The 15,985-nt window shown below is 41.8% G+C and overlaps 1 protein-coding gene across 14 annotated transcripts in view; it reads left to right on the top strand.

Annotated features, from left to right (window-relative positions):
• The window catches only part of LOC307195594 (uncharacterized protein), a 920,801-nt gene that overhangs the window by 782,928 nt on the left and 121,888 nt on the right, over positions 1-15,985 (top strand). For all 14 annotated transcript variants that reach the window (XR_013830873.1, XR_013830874.1, XR_013830875.1 and 11 more), the window contains one exon: positions 8,984-9,050. The gene's annotated coding sequence lies outside the window, so the exon portion shown is untranslated. The remainder of the gene's footprint in view (positions 1-8,983; positions 9,051-15,985) is intronic.

Consider the following 15,985-nt stretch of genomic DNA (forward strand, 5'->3'; position numbering starts at 1 on the left):
CACCTATGGCTAATCATTTTCCCACTTTTTAAAAAGAAAATCTCCTAAGGGATTTTTGTAGGGAAGACTTAAGAATCATTGAAAATGAAAGCTCTTGGGAACTGGGGAGATTACTTTAACTTGAAAACTTTCAGGATGAACTCTCAGCTTCTCAAACAACTCAATGTCATTTTTAACCATTCAGAAGTCCTTTCTATCGATTTTAGTAGTTTCTTTGATAAGAGTAAGACGACTGATTTTGGAAACTTTCAACCTTGGTCAAGAATCTGTTTTGTTTGTTTGTTTGTTGTTCTTTTTAACATCATTATTGGCGTATAATTGCTTTACAATGGTGTGTTAGTTTCTACTGTATAACAAAGTGAATCAGCTATACATATACATATATCCCCATATCTCCTCCCTCCCACCATCCCTATCCCACCACTCTAGGTGGACACAAAGCACCAAGCTGATCTCCCTGTGCTATGCGACTGTTTCCCACTAGCTATCTATTTTACCTTTGGTAGTGTGTACGTGTCCATACCACTCTCTCACTTTGTCCCAGCTTACCCTTCCCCCTCCCCATGTCCTCAAGTTCTTCAGAACCTTGTTTTTTTTTTTTTTTTTTTTTTGTATTCCATATGTATGAGTTAGCATACGGTATTTGTTTTTCTCTTTCTGACTTACTTCACTCTGTATGACAGATTCTAGGTCCATCCACCTCACCTCAACTAAGTCAATTTTGTTTCTTTTTATGGCTGAGTAATATTGCATTGCATATGGGCCACATCTTCTTTATGAATTCATCTATCATGGACACTTAGGTTGCTTCCATGTCCTGGCTATTGTAAATAGAGCTGCAATGAACATTTTGGTACATGACTCTTTTCGAATTATTGTTTTCTCAGGGTATATGCCCAGTAGTGGGATTGCTGGGTCACATGGTAGTTCTATTTGTAGTTTTTTAAGGAACCTCGATTCTGTTCTCCATAGTGGCTGAACCAATTCACATTCCCACCAGCAGTGCAAGCGTGTTCCCTTTTCTCCACACCCTCTCCAGCATTTATTGTTTCTAGATTTTTTGATGATGGCCATTCTGACTGGTGTGAGATGATATCTCATTGTAGTTTTGATTTGCATTTCTCTAATGATTAATGATGTTGAGCATTCTTTCATGTGTTTCTTCGCAATCTGTATATCTTCTTTGGAGAAATGTCTATTTAGGTCTTCTGCCCATTTTTGGATTGGGTGGTTTTTTGTTTTTCGTTTTTTGATATTGAGCTGCATGAGCTGCTTGTAAATTTTGGAGATTAATCCTTTGTTAGTTGCTTCATTTGAAAATATTTTCTCCCATTCTGAGGGTTGTCTTTTGGTCCTGTTTATGGTTTCCTTTGCTGTGCAAAGCTTTTAAGTTTCATTAGGTCCCATTTGTTTATTTTTGTTTTTATTTCCATTACTCTAGGAGGTGGGTCAGAAAGGATCTTGCTGTGATTTATGTCATAGAGTGTTCTGCCTATGTTTTACTCTAAGAGTTTTATAGTTTCTGGCCTTACATTTAGGTCTTTAATCCATTTTGAGCTTATTTTTGTGTATGGTGTTAGGGAGTGATCTAATCTCATACTTTTAAAAGTACCTGTCCAGTTTTCCCAGCACCACTTATTGAAGAGGCTGTCTTTTCTCCACTGTACATTCCTGCCACCTTTATCAAAGATAAGGTGTCCATATGTGCATGGGTTTATCTCTGGGCTTTCTATCCTGTTCCATTGATCTATCTTTCTGTTTTTGTGCCAGTACCATACCATCTTGATAACTGTAGCTTTGTAGTATAGTCTGAAGTCAGGGAGCCTGATTCCTCCAGTTCCTATTTTCGTTCTCAAGATTGTTTTGGCTATTCGGGGTCTTTTGTGTTTCCATACAAATTGCGAAATTTTTTGTTCTAGTTCTGTGAAAAATGCCAGTGGTAGTTTGATAGGGATTGCATTGAATCTATAGATTGCTTTGAGTAGTAGAGTCATTTTCACAATGTTGATTCTTCCAATCCAAGAACATGGTATATCTCTCCATCTATTTGTATCATCTTTAATTTCTTTCATCAGTGTCTTATAATTTTCTGCAAACAGGTCTTTTGTCTCCTTAGGTAGGTTTATTCCTAGATATTTTATTCTTTTTGCTGCAGTGGTAAATGGGAGTGTTTTCTTGATTTCACTTTCAGATTTTTCATCATTAGTATATAGGAATGCCAGAGATTTCTGTGCATTAATTTTGTATCCTGCCACTTTACCAAATTCATTGATTAGCTCTAGTAGTTTTCTGGTAGCATCTTTAGGGTTCTCTATGTATAGGATCATGTCATCTGCAAACAGTGACAGCTTTACTTCTTCTTTTCCGATTTGGATTCCTTTTATTTCCTTTTCTTCTCTGATTGCTGTGGCTAAAACTTCCAAAACTATGTTGAATAAGAGTGGTGAGAGAGGGCAACCTTGTCTTGTTCCTGATCTTAGTGGAAATGCTTTCAGTTTTTCAGCACTGACGACGATGTTGGCTGTGGGTTTGTCATATATGGCCTTTATTATGTTGAGGAAAGTTCCCTCTATGCCTGCTTTCTGCAGGGTTTTTATCATAAATGGGTGTTGAATTTTGTCAAAAGCTTTCTCTGCATCTATTGAGATGATCATATGGTTTTTCTCCTTCAATTTGTTAATATGGTTTATCACATTGATAGATTTGCATATATTGAAGAATCCTTGCATTCCTGGAATAAACCCCACTTGATCATGGTGTATGATCCTTTTAATGTGCTGTTGGATTCTGTTTGCTAGTATTTTGTTGAGGATTTTTGCATCTATGTTCATCAGTGATATTGGCCTGTAGTTTTCTTTCTTTGTGACATCCTTGTCTGGTTTTGGTATCAAGGTGATGGTGGCCTCGAAGAAGGAGTTTGGGAGTGTTCCTCCCTCTGCTATATTTTGGAAGAGTTTGAGAAGGATAGGTGTTAGCTCTTCTCTAAATGTTTGATAGAATTCGCCTGTGAAGCCGTCTGGTCCTGGGCTTTTGTTTGTTGGAAGATTTTTAATCACAGTTTCAATTTCAGTGCTTGTGATTGGTCTGTTCATATTTTCTATTTCTTCCTGATTCAGTCTTGGCAGGTTGTGTATTTCTAAGAATTTGTTCATTTCTTCCAGATTGTCCATTTTATTGGCATAGAGTTGCTTGTAGTAATCTCTCATGATCTTTTGTATTTCTGCAGTGTCAGTTGTTACCTCTCCTTTTTCATTTCTAATTCTATTGAGTCTTCTCCCTTTTTTTCTTGATGAGTCTGGCTAGTGGTTTATCTATTTTGTTTATCTCCTCAAAGAACCAGCTTTTAGTTTTATTGATCTTTCCTGTTGTTTCCTTCATTTCTTTTTCATTTATTTCTGATCTGATTTTTATGATTTCTTTCCTTCTGCTAGCCTTGGGGTTTTTTTGTTCTTCTTTCTCTAATTGCTTGAGGTGCAAGGTTTGGTTGTTTATTCGAGATGTTTCCTGCTTCTTAAGGTGGGCTTGTATTGCTATAAACTTCCCCCTTAGAACTGCTTTTGCTGCATCCCATAGGTTTTGGGTCGTTGTGTCTCCATTGTCATTTGTTTCTAGGTATTTTTTGATTTCCTCTTTGATTTCTTCAGTGATCACTTCATTATTAAGTAGTGTATTGTTTAGCCTCCATGTGTTTGTATTTTTTACAGATCTTTTCCTGTAATTGATATCTAGTCTTATGGCGTTGTGGTCAGAAAAGATACTTGATACAATTTCAGTTTTCTTAAATTTACCAAGGCTTGATTTGTGACCCAAGATATGATCTATCCTGGAGAATGCTCCATGAGCACTTGAGAAAAATGTGTATTCTGTTGTTTTTGGATGTAGTGTCCTATAAATATCAATTAAGTCCATCTTCTTTAATGTATCATTTAAAGCTTGTGTTTCCTTATTTATTTTCATTTTGGATGATCTGTCCATGGGTGAAAGTGGGGTGTTTAAGTCCCCTACTAGGAATGTGTTACTGTCGATTTCCCCTTTTATGGCTGTTAGTATTTGCCTTATGTATTGAGGTGCTCCTGTGTTGGGTGCATAAATATTTACAATTGTTATATCTTCTTCTTGGATCAATCCTTTGATCATTATGTAGTGTCCTTCTTTGTCTCTTTTAATAGTCCTTATTTTAAAGTCTATTTTGTCTGATATGAGAATTGCTACTCCAGCTTTCTTTTGGTTTCCATTTGCATGGAATATCTTTTTCCATCACCTTACTTTCAGTCTGTATGTGTCTCTAGGTCTGAAGTGGGTCTCTTGTAGACAGCATATATAAGGGTCTTGTTTTTGTATCCATTCAGCTAATCTGTGTCTTTTGGTGGGAGCATTTAGTCCATTTACATTTAAGGTAATTATCGATATGTATGTTCCTATTCCCATTTTCTAAATTGTTTTGGGTTCGTTATTATAGGTCTTTTCCTTCTCTTGTGTTTCTTGCCTAGAGAAGATCCTTTAGCATTTGTTGTAAGGCTGGTTTGGTGGTGCTGAACTCTCTCAGCTTTTGCTTGTCTGTAAAGGTTTTAATTTCTCCATCAGATCTGAATGAGATCCTTGCTGGGTGGAGTAGTCTTGGCTGCAGGTTTTTCTCCTTCATCACTTTCAGTATGTCCTGCCACTCCCTTCTGGCTTGTAGGGTTTCTGCTGAGAGATCAGCTGTTAACCTTATGGGGATTCCCTTATGTGTTATTTGTTGTTTTTCCCTTGCTGCTTTTAATATGCTTTCTTTGTATTTAATTTTTGACAGTTTGATTAATATGTGTCTTGGCGTATTTCTCCTTGTATTTATCCTGTATGGGACTCTCTGTGCTTCCTGGACTTGATTAACTATTTCCTTTCCCATATTAGGGAAGTTTTCAACTATAATCTCTTCAAATATTTTCTCAGTCCCTTTCTTTTTCTCTTCTTCTTCTGGAACCCGTATAATTCGAATGTTGGTGCATTTAATGTTGTCCCAGAGGTCTCTGAGACTGTCCTCAGTTCTTTTCATTCTTTTTTCTTTATTCTGCTCTGCAGTAGTTATTTCTACTATTTTATCTTCCAGGTCACTTATCCGTTCTTCTGCCTCAGTTATTCTGCTATTGATCCCATCTAGAGTACTTTTAATTTCATTTATTGTGTTGTTCATCATTGCTTGTTTCATCTTTATTTCTTCTAGGTCCTTGTTAACTGTTTCTTGCATTTTGTCCATTCTATTTCCAAGATTTCGGATCATCCTTACTATCATTATTCTGAATTCTTTTTCAGGTAGACTGGCTATTTCGTCTTCATTTGTTAGGTCTGGTGCATTTTTATCTTGCTCCTTTATCTGCTGTGTGTTTTTCTGTCTTCTCATTTTGTTTATCTTACTGTGTTTGGGGTCTCCTTTTTGCAGACTGCAGGTTCGTAGTTCCTGCTGTTTTTGATGTCTGTCTCCAGTGGCTAAGGTTGGTTCAGTGGGTTGTGTAGGCTTCCTGGTGGAGGGGACTAGTGACTGTGTTGTGGTGGATGAGGCTGGATCTTGTCTCTCTAGTGGGCAGGTTCACGTCTGGTGGTGTGTTTTGGGGTGTCTGTGGCCTTATTATGACTTTAGGCAGCCTCTCTGCTAATGGGTGGGGTTGTGTTCCTGTTTTGCTAGTTGTTTGGCATAGGTTGTCCAGCACTGTGGCTTGCTGGTCGTTGAGTGAAGCTGGGTGCTGGTGTTAAGATGGAGGTCTCTGGGAGATTTTTGCCGTTTGATATTATGTGGAGCTGGGAGGTCTCTTGTTGACCAGTGTCCTGAAGTTGGCTCTCCTACCTCAGAGGCAGAGCCTTGACTCCTGGCTGGAGCACCAAGAGCCTTTCATCCACACGGCTCAGAATAAAAGGGAGAAAAAGTAGTGGGAATTAGTAGAAGTATGAGGAAAGAAAGAAGGAAAGGAGGGAAGGAAAGAAGGAAGGTAGGAAGAAAGAAAGAAAAGCAAAGAAGGAAAGAAGGCAAGAAGGAAAGAAAGGAGGGAGGGAGGGAGGGAGGAAGGAAGGAAGGAGGGAAAGAAGGAAAAAAGACAGAAAGAAAGAAGATACAGTAAAAATAAAATAAAGTATAATAAAGTTATTGAATTAAAAAATTCTTATTTAGAAAAAAAAAAAAGGGACGGATAGAACCTTAGGACAAATGTTGGAAGCAAAGCTATACAGACAAAATCTTACACAGAAGCATACACATACACCCTCACTAAAAGAGGTAAAGGGGGAAAAATCATAAATCTTGCTGTCAGAGACCACCTCCTCAATTTGGGATGATTCGTTGTCTAAAGGAGGGAAGGAAGGAAGGAAAGAAAGAAAGAAAGAACGGAGGTAAAGTATAATAACGTTATTAAAATTAAAATTGATTATTAAGAAAAAAATTTAAAAAAAAAACCATGGACGGATAGAACCCTAGGACAAATGGTGGAAGCAAGACTATACAGACAAGATCTCACACAGAAGCATACACATACACATTCACAAAAAGAGGAATAGGGGAAAAAAATCATAGATCTTGCTCCTAAAGTCCACTTCCTTAATTTGGGATGATTGGTTGTCTATTCAGGTATTCCACAGATGCAGGGTATATCAAGTTGATTGTGGAGCTTTAATCCGCTGCTTCTGAGGCTGCTGGGAGAGATTTCCCTTTCTCTTCTTTGTTCTCACAGCTCACAGGGGCTCAGCTTTGGATTTGGCCCTGCCTCTGCATGTAGGTCGCTGGAGGGCGTCTGTTTTTTGCTCAGACAGGACGGGGTTAAATTAAAGGAGCCGCTGATTCGGGGGCTCTGGCGCACTCAGGCCGGCGGGGAGGGAGGGGCACGGAGTGCGGGGCGGGCCTGCGGCGGCAAAGTCCGGCGTGACTTTGCACCAGCCTGAGGCGCGCCGTGCGTTCTCCCGGGGAAGTTGTCCCTGGATCCCGGGAACCTGGCAGTGGCGGGCTGCACAGGCTCCGCGGAAGAAGGGTGTGGAGAGTGACCTGTGCTCGCACACAAGCCCCTTGGTGGCGGCAGCAGCAGCCTTAGCGTCTCCCGCCCATCTCTGGGGTCCGCGCTTTTAGCCGCGGCTCGCACCCGTCTCTGGGGTTCGCGCTTTTAGCCGCGGCTCGCGCCCGTCTCTGGAGCTCCTTTAAGCAGCGCTCTTAAACCCCTCTCCTCACGCCCCAGGAAACAAAGAGGGAAGAAAAAGTCTCTTGCCTCTTCGGCAGGTGCAGACTTTTCCCCGGACTCCCTCCCGGCTAGCCGTGGTGCACCAACCCCTTCAGGCTATGTTCAAGCCGCCCACCCCAGCCCTCTCCCTGCGCTCCGTCCGAAACCGAAACCCGAGCCTCAGAGCCTCAGCTCGCCGCCCCGCCCGCCCGGCGGGTGAGCAGACAAGCCTCTCGGGCTGGTGAGTGCCGGTCAGCACCGATCCTCCGCGCTGGAATCTCCCCGCTTTGCCCTCCGCACCCGTTGCTGTGCACTCCTCCGCGGCTTCGAAGCTCCCCCCTCCGCCTCCCGCAGTCTCCGCCCGCGAAGGGGCTTCCTAGTGTGTGGAAACTTTTCCTCCTTCACAGCTCCTTCCCACTGGTGCAGGTGCCGTCCCTATTCTTTTGTCTCTGTTTATTCTTTTGCCCTACCCAGGTACGTGGGGAGTTTCTTGCCTTTTGGGAGGTCTGAGGTCTTCTGCCAGCCTTCAGTAGGTGTTCTGTAGGAGTTGTTCCACGTGTAGATGTATTTCTGGTGTATCTGTGGGGAGGAAGGTGATCTCCGCGTCTTACTCTTCCGCCATCTTCCGAGCTTATTTTTGTGTATGGTGTCAGGGAGTGTTCTAATTTCATTCTTTTACATGTAGCTGTCCAGTTTTCCTAGCACCACTTACTGAAGAGCCTGTCTTTTTTCCAAAGAATCTGTTGTAATGAGTGTATTGAAAAATGGGTAAAGAGCGCAAAGAAGAAAGTGAGAAATCTGGTAGAAAGTAGGTGGGAGGAAGCCCCTGTAAGGTAGATTGTGGAGCAATTTGAATGGGGGTTTGTGGAAGGGAGACAGAAGCAAAATGGCAAGGAACTGGCAGAGTGAGAGATTTTACCAAGTGTTGGTATGGAACAAGAATCCAATCCTTTTAATTTTTTAAAGAGATGAAGAGAAGTGTTGGAAAAGAATTTTTACCACTTGTGGTTTTACTGCCCAGCAGTCTGAGCCTCGTCCAGCCTGTCTTCTTAGGTTGCATGTTTTTATAGAGAGACAAGAATACTTAGGCTCTCTGTCCCTCTAGTGATGCAATTCAGCCACAGTATGAACAATTGCAATGTCATCAATATCACTATCTATGCTGGTTTTTAAAGAATGTGTTGTATGGTCACACTATCCTACTCTCACTTATTTGCCATGTGCCATTTCACTTGTTTGCAGTACTTTCCTCAGCATGTTAAAAAGGACCTGCGGCCTATCCATAAATCTCAACCTTAATAACATATATGGATGTCACAGAGGCCCTCAAAAAGCAGATGACAAAGCAGATTTAAATGTTCAGGGATTTTATTAGGAGAAATATCTGTGTGAAATAAAACAGGAAGGGAGCTGGATAAAGCTGGGATGATAATAAAACCACATGCAAATCTGACCCACAATGAAGGGAAGAGGGAGGGAAGGTTGGTTGCCAGTGTTCTAGACAGCCCTGCATCTAAGGGAGGTTTGGCAAGGCTGTGAAAGAGTGCTCTCCAGCCAAAGTTGTCCATCAGAGGTGTCACTTTGCCTCCCAAGAATGTGTCTGCCTTAGTATTCCTGCCATTTCAGTCATTAGCTGGGAGCAGCCCGTGGAACACATGACCTCAGCATAAATGAGGCTATAGCTTCTGGAGCACAATGGCTGGGCTCCTTGGTCAGCAACGCTCCCTGTAGTGGTGGGTCTGCAAAGCTCATTCTCCTGGCCACTGCAACGAGCCCCTTGACCCATTCAGATCTGCTTCTCCCCACAGGTCCAGGAGCAGCTCCTCCATGTTTCCATGAGCCTTTCTTCCTGAGCAAAAGATTAAAAAGAGGGAGGTGAGTGGAATGAACTAAATCTCCCATCATTACTGTTGATCACTGGGTTATAACCAGTACTTGTCTCCCTCCTCCACTCTTCATTCTAAACTCCTTTCATTCTCACTGATTCCCTTAGCAGGTCTGGGTGGCTTGCCTGACGGTATGAACCAAACTTTCATCCCTGACATATCTCAACCTTTACTATCATATCTCTTACAGTCCGGGTTGCTTCATATGACTGTTCACAGGTACAGTAGGGCAAGGGATTACTAATATCCAAATGGTCTCCACATTCATTCCTCCCTGTCTCCCCATGTGCAAGCACCCTTACATCATTCTGCTGGTCAGAATGAATTACCCCTGCCAATACGATGACTGCTGTTTTCTCCTGTTGGTCCCCGGGCACCAGGAGACCCAAGTTTCTAGGTAGTAGCCATAACTTATAGCTTGATGGCACCCTTGGTGTATTCCCTGGCAGAGCTCAAGAGTGTAAGGACAAGAAGCACAAAATCCCTCAGTGAGTCAGTAATGGCCACTCCTTGGCTTTTGGACCCATGTGTCTTTCCTACTGTGAACAAAGCACCATATAGGGGTCTCTGGTTTGATAAACATACCCCATCCTTTCAGAGCATTTTTTCAGCACTGACACTTCACCTGCACATTTAGAAGGTTAGTCGAGCATTCTATGAGGCTGGATGCCTCTGAGTGGCACAGTATATGTTATGATTAGTGGACCCCATGGTAATTGGCCCACTCTCATACTTCCTTTGCTGTGAAGTGTGTCCCTAAATTAGATGCTAGGCTGTGGGTGATTCCATGTCTTTGATTCAGGCATTCTATTAGCCACTGTATAGCAGTACTGGGTAAAGTTTTGTAGGCAGAGATAAAAAGATAAACTCATGCTCAGAATAACTGTCTACCCCTGTAAGTTAAACCAGGGTGGAATGGGGCAATGTAGTCAACTAACTAATTGAATTCTTTAGGAAATAGTGCCATATCAGAGACTCAGAGTTGCTCTTCATTGTTGACAAGTTGGATATTTGGAGGTAGCAGTGGTTAGATCAGTTTTCATAAGTAAGGTCCATGTTTTTGGACCCATATGTAGCTCCTACTTCTGCCACTATGGCTAGTACATTTGGGTGCTCATCATGCCAGTTCTGGAGTGACTGATAATGAAGGCTGGCTAATGTCAAGTGCAGGAGTCATTTTGTCTACTTTGTTGTTCATTGCCTTTTCCATAGTGGATGCTTTCTGGTAGACAATGGGTGATACAAAAATCTTCACACCTTGTGCCCATTCCTTTGTGTCCATCAACATGGCTCTATCCTGGACCTCCTTGTCTCTTAGGTTCTTGTTCATTTCTTTCTGGACTCCAATGATCAGGCCACTGACCATTGCCCAGAAATCTATATGTATTCTTACCTAAGGTTACATCTCTTTCCACTCAAAATGGATTACCAGGGGCACTGCCTACAGTGCAGCCATTAGGAAGATTTTTTTTTCACTCCACTTTTTCAAGGCCAATCCTGAATGTGACTACAATGCCACCACTGTCCATATTTGACTTGCACCCACGTACTGAGGTATTCCATCCACATATGTCAAGCTCAGACTTTTTCTTGATCTTTTACTTAGTGATACAGGAACTCCCATACAAATAAGCAGAGGGACACTGGTGTAACCATAGTGGGTGACATGTGGTCTGGGCTACTTTCTCATGACCACTGGAGTGTGTCCGGGTCTGTTCGTTATTATGATTTGATTGGTGCAACAGAATCCAGCTCATGATGGGCAGTTTCAGATGTATGGTCAGTATGTGTTCCATAACCAAGTGTTCTGTGTTTACTAGAGCCAGTAGCACGGATATTTCTCAAAGAGTGAATAAACCCTCTACTGTGTCGGACCTTACTTCAGAATCCCAGAGGTCTGTGTTGTGATTCTCCACTAGAGCTTGCCATAAGTTCCACACTGCACCTTTGCCAACACTATAGAGTCTTGTGAACCCTCCAACACTATAAAGTATTCTATGCCCCAGATGGTGGGGCTGATTGCCTCGCAGCATGGACCTGCTACAGCATCCTTTCTTGCTCTTCCATTGTTGTGGGTTTTGTTCATTTTTTGTTTCTTAATTTTAGATGTCAAGCATCAACATTGTTGGCCGCCAGTCCCTTCTGCCTGTAAGGTTGCCATGCTCTATTAACCATCTCCACAACTCAGCAGGTTAAATCCCTTGACTGTCTCTCCAATTTCACCTGTCATTATGATAATTGAAGCCACTTAATGCTGGCGATAAAGTGCCGTCACCTGGCTTCTGTTACTTAGAGGGAGGGCATTATTACCACCGTTGTTAAAGAGCACAGCTCCGTAACTGCCCCTCCTACCATCCTTGGCCTCTGAAGAACCATCACTGAGCTTTTTACTTATTCCAGTGCCCCTCTTACCAGCACATTTGTGATGGCCTTGGTGAAGGGTATATCTTCTTGACTCTTCTGTGCTTATATAACATATTCATTCAGCATTCTCACTTCCCTCAGCCTCATTATTCCTTCCTCTGCTATCTGCCAGGGCAATATTGGCACTTTTATTTTGCTGAGAGTTTGCCATTATTTTTCACAGACCTCGAAAAGCCACCCAGCAGCAAGGTTGCCCTATTGCCTGGAGTTCTTGCCAGGATGTTAAATTCCATGTCTTTAGAAAGTACATCTAAGGCAATGAATTCTTGCTTATCCAGCTATATGTGGTCCCCTTGATCAAACACCCTCAAAATCCAATCCAAGGGGTACTCCCTCTACCGTTGCCGGAACATGTCAGCTCATTCTTGCAATTTGTTAAGTGTGGAGTCTCTTTCCTCCCTTATCAGGGATAACACACTCCTGGCCAGGTTATGATGGGGTTTGACCTTAGTTATTGGCCTGGCAGTCAGAAGAGGAGTTGGGGCAACTCCTGAGGGGGTAACTATTACCTTATGAGAGAGAAGCTTCTGTATCATCTTCTCCTCCAGGGGGAATACTAGCTCTCACTAAGGAAATATGGGCTATCTTTGCAAGCCCAGAGAGTCCTGGGGTGACCAGAAGTTTGAATGGTCCTCAAGGTCAGCCATCCAGATTTCCCTGTCCCATTTTTCATGAGCGTAGGTTTTTCCCACCAGGGCCCTCATCTTTGCACGAGAAACTGCCTTGGCTGAGTATTCAAATATGTCTGAGGCTCTGTGCCTCTGGCAGTTAAGTCTTTAGCCTGTCACTTAATTGTATTTACACTTCCACTACAGGTGATAAGGGCCTCTTTGTAAGCTAGCACTGAGACTCTCCAGGTTCACACACTTAACCATAAACTTCTTGTTAACAACCCTCAGTCTCTCATTATCCATCTGAAGAGTGTTCTACTCTGCTGTCTTTGTGTGCATTGTTTCCAGCCCCCCCTATTTTTCAGATGTCTGCATCTTCGCACCTGCTACAGCATTCTGTTCCACTAAGACATTTCCCCAGGTCATCATTGGTAAAATCTTTAACAATTGAGCTGCTACACTGTGCCAAGGACTATCGTACTAACCAAGATGGTTTCCTCTGCACCTGCCAGGTGGTAGGTGAGCCAGTCCCAAATCTTCATCTTACTGCTCATTTGCTCAGATGAATGTTGATGCCACTTGTCTTGTACTTCTGAGAAGCAGACACCAAGATTGGATTAAACATGCAAGTATTTTATTAGAGAAAATACCCCTTTGAGTTAAAATAGTGAGGGAAGTGTTTAGCACCTTCAGGCCACAATGTGGGAGAAAGAAGGAAGGTAGTGTCCTTGACAATTGATACTGTCTAAGGAAGTTTTAGCAAGGGCTTTAGGGAGTCTTCCAGCCAAAGTCAGCTGTCAGAGGAGTCCAGTGTCTCCCAGGAATAGGCATCACTTAATATCCTTGCCATGCTCAGTGATTGGCTAGGAGCAGCCCATGGGAAGTGTGGCCTCAGTGCAAATGTCACAGTGGGTTTCACGGTGCAGCAGTGGGGCCCCTGGTCAGTTACACTTCCCATAGTGGGAAGTACACAAGGCACATCCTCATGGCTTTCACACAGAGACAGGTGTTTACTTCTGAAGTCCTTTCCTGTTCCCCCTTCATTTTCTTCCTTGTTGGTTATAATTTTTGAATTTAGTGATTGTCTTTGCATTCTTTTCCCTAATATAAAAAAATAGAAACACCAAAGGATTTCCAGTCAGAAGGACCTGGGTTAAATTACTACCACTAGAGCAGGACTTGAGGACAACCTCTGGTTTGCAATTTCCTCATTTAAAAAATAGTGAAGTAGCAAGATTGTGTTGAGAATGAAGGAAACCAGGTCTGTAACTAGACATAATATTATATACTAATTTATTTGTTCTTTGTCCCACTTCCTTTTCCCCTTCCCTAACCTCATGCTCCCTCCACTGGAATGTAAGATCCATGAGTCCCAGGGGCATTTCTGAATCTTTTACTTCTATATGTCACCAGCACCAGAACTATACCTGCCACACTTAAACAGTATTTGTTGAGTGGATGAATTAACTTGTTTAGCTTAGTATTTGAGATACAGTAGGTTTCCAATACGTAAAATTTCTCATTTTTCCCCAGAGTCTGAACAAGTACATTTTCCTCCTGTGTATATTATTGTTATTGTACAAACCAAGAATGAATTTTCTGATAGAAAAAAATACAAGAAAATGGTGTAAGACACTTCCATGATGGCCAGAGATTTCTGAGCCCATTTGAACAGTGTTGTGAAAATCACGAATGTGGATAAATCACAGTGATAATTTTGGGGATTTTATTTTAGAATTTAATCATTTTATAATTTTAGACTGAATACTGGGATTATTGTTGATATAGAATATTTTATTTCGAAGACATTTTTAATTTGCTTCACCATTCAACAAGTACTTCCCACATTTCAGGCACTGTGCTAGACTTTTTTTTTTTTTTTTTTTTGCAGTACGCGGGTCTCTCACTGCTGTGGCCTCTCCCGTTGTGGAGCACAGGCTCCAGACACGCAGGCTCAGCGGCCATGGCTCACGGGCCCAGCCGCTCTACGGCATGTGGGATCTTCCCGGACCAGGGCACGAACCCGTGTCCCCTGCATCTGCAGGCGGACTCCCAACCACTGCGCCACCAGGGAAGCCCCTGTTTGTTTGTTTTTGAAGGATACTTGACCTACAGCACATTTAGTACCTGTTACACACATAATGATTCAATATTTCTATATATTTCACAATGATTACCATGGTAAGTCTAGTTACAATATGCAACCACACAAAGATATGACATAGTTTTTGACTATCATCCCCACAATGTATATTTCATACCCAACATTTATTTTGCAACTGGAAATTTGTACCTCTTAATCTTCCTCACCTATTTCTTTCCTCCCCACCCCTCCTCCCCTCTGACAATCACCTGTTTGTTCTCTGAATCTATAATTCTGTTTCTGTTTTGTTATATTTGTTCATTTGATTTTTAGATTCCACATATAAGTGAAATCATATAGTATTTGTCTTTCTCTATCTGACTTGTTTCACTTAGCATAATACCCTCTATATCCATCCATGTTGTCACAAATGGCAACATTTCATTCGTTTTATAGCTGAGCAGTATTCCATCACACATACACACACGTACCACATCTTTCTTATCCATTCATCTTTTGATGAGCATTTAGGTTGCTTCCATATCTTGGCTATTGTAAATAATGTTGCAATATGTCCTTTCTAATTAGTGTTTTCATTTTCTTCAGATGTATATCCAGGAGTGGAATTGCTGGGTCATATGGTAGTTTTATCGTTCATGTTTTGAGAAATCTCCATACTGTTTTCCATAGTGGCTGCAGCAGTTTACATTCCCACCAACAGTGCACCAGGGTTCCCTTTTCTCTGCATCCTCGCCAGCACTTCTTATTTGTTGTCTTTTGGATGATGGCCATTCTGACAGGTGTGAGGTGATATCTCATTGTGGTTTTGATTTGCATTCCTCTGATGATTATTGATGTTGAGCATCTTTTCATGTGCCTGTGAGCCATCTGTATATCTTCTTTGGAAAAATGTCTATTCAGATCCTCTATTTTTTAATCAGGTTGTGTTTTTCTTTTTGATGTTGAGTTATATGAGTTCTTTGATATTAACTCTTTATCTTATATATTGTCTGCAAATATCTTCTCCCATTCAGTAGGTCCCCTTTTCATTTTGTTTATATTTTCCTTCACTGTATGAAAGCTTTTTAGTTTGATGTAGTCCCATTTGTTTATTTTTGCTTTTGTTTCCTTTGCCTGAGGAGACACATCCAAAATACCAAGACCTGTGGCAAAGAGCTTACTGTATATGTTTTCTAGAAGTTTTATGGTTTCAGGTCTTACATTTAAGTCTTCAATCCACTTTGAATTTATTTTTGTGCATAGTGTTGAGAGAGTGGTAGTCCAGCTTGATTCTTTTGCAAGAAGCTACAAGCTGCCCAGTTTTCCCAATACCACTTATTGAAGAAAATTTTTTAAAAATTCCTTAAATTTTTAAAAAATTCCTACTGAGTAGTGGTATGTATATTATTGTGGTGAATCTATAATATTTTCCCACTGTTAAAACCTTTTTCTTAGGATAATACACTTTATTAAACTAGCTTTTAAAAAATTATGCTTAAAAAGACAACTTTTGGGGCTTCCCTGGTGGCGCAGTGGTTGGGAGTCCGCCTGCCGATGCAGGGGACACGGGTTTGTGCCCCGGTCCGGGAAGATCCCACATGCCGCGGAGCGGCTGGGCCCGTGAGCCATGGCCGCTGAGCTTGCGTGTCCGGAGCCTGTGCTCCGCAACGGGAGAGGCCACAACAGTGAGAGGCCCGTGTACCGCAAAAAAAAAAAAAAAAGAGACAACTTTTTACTACTGAGTAGTATTCCATTGAGTGTATATACCATAATTTGTTTATTCTTTCTTCTGTTAATAGACATTTG

This window comes from Stenella coeruleoalba (genome assembly GCF_951394435.1).
Source record: "Stenella coeruleoalba genome assembly, chromosome: 12".
Taxonomy (NCBI): domain Eukaryota; kingdom Metazoa; phylum Chordata; class Mammalia; order Artiodactyla; family Delphinidae; genus Stenella; species Stenella coeruleoalba.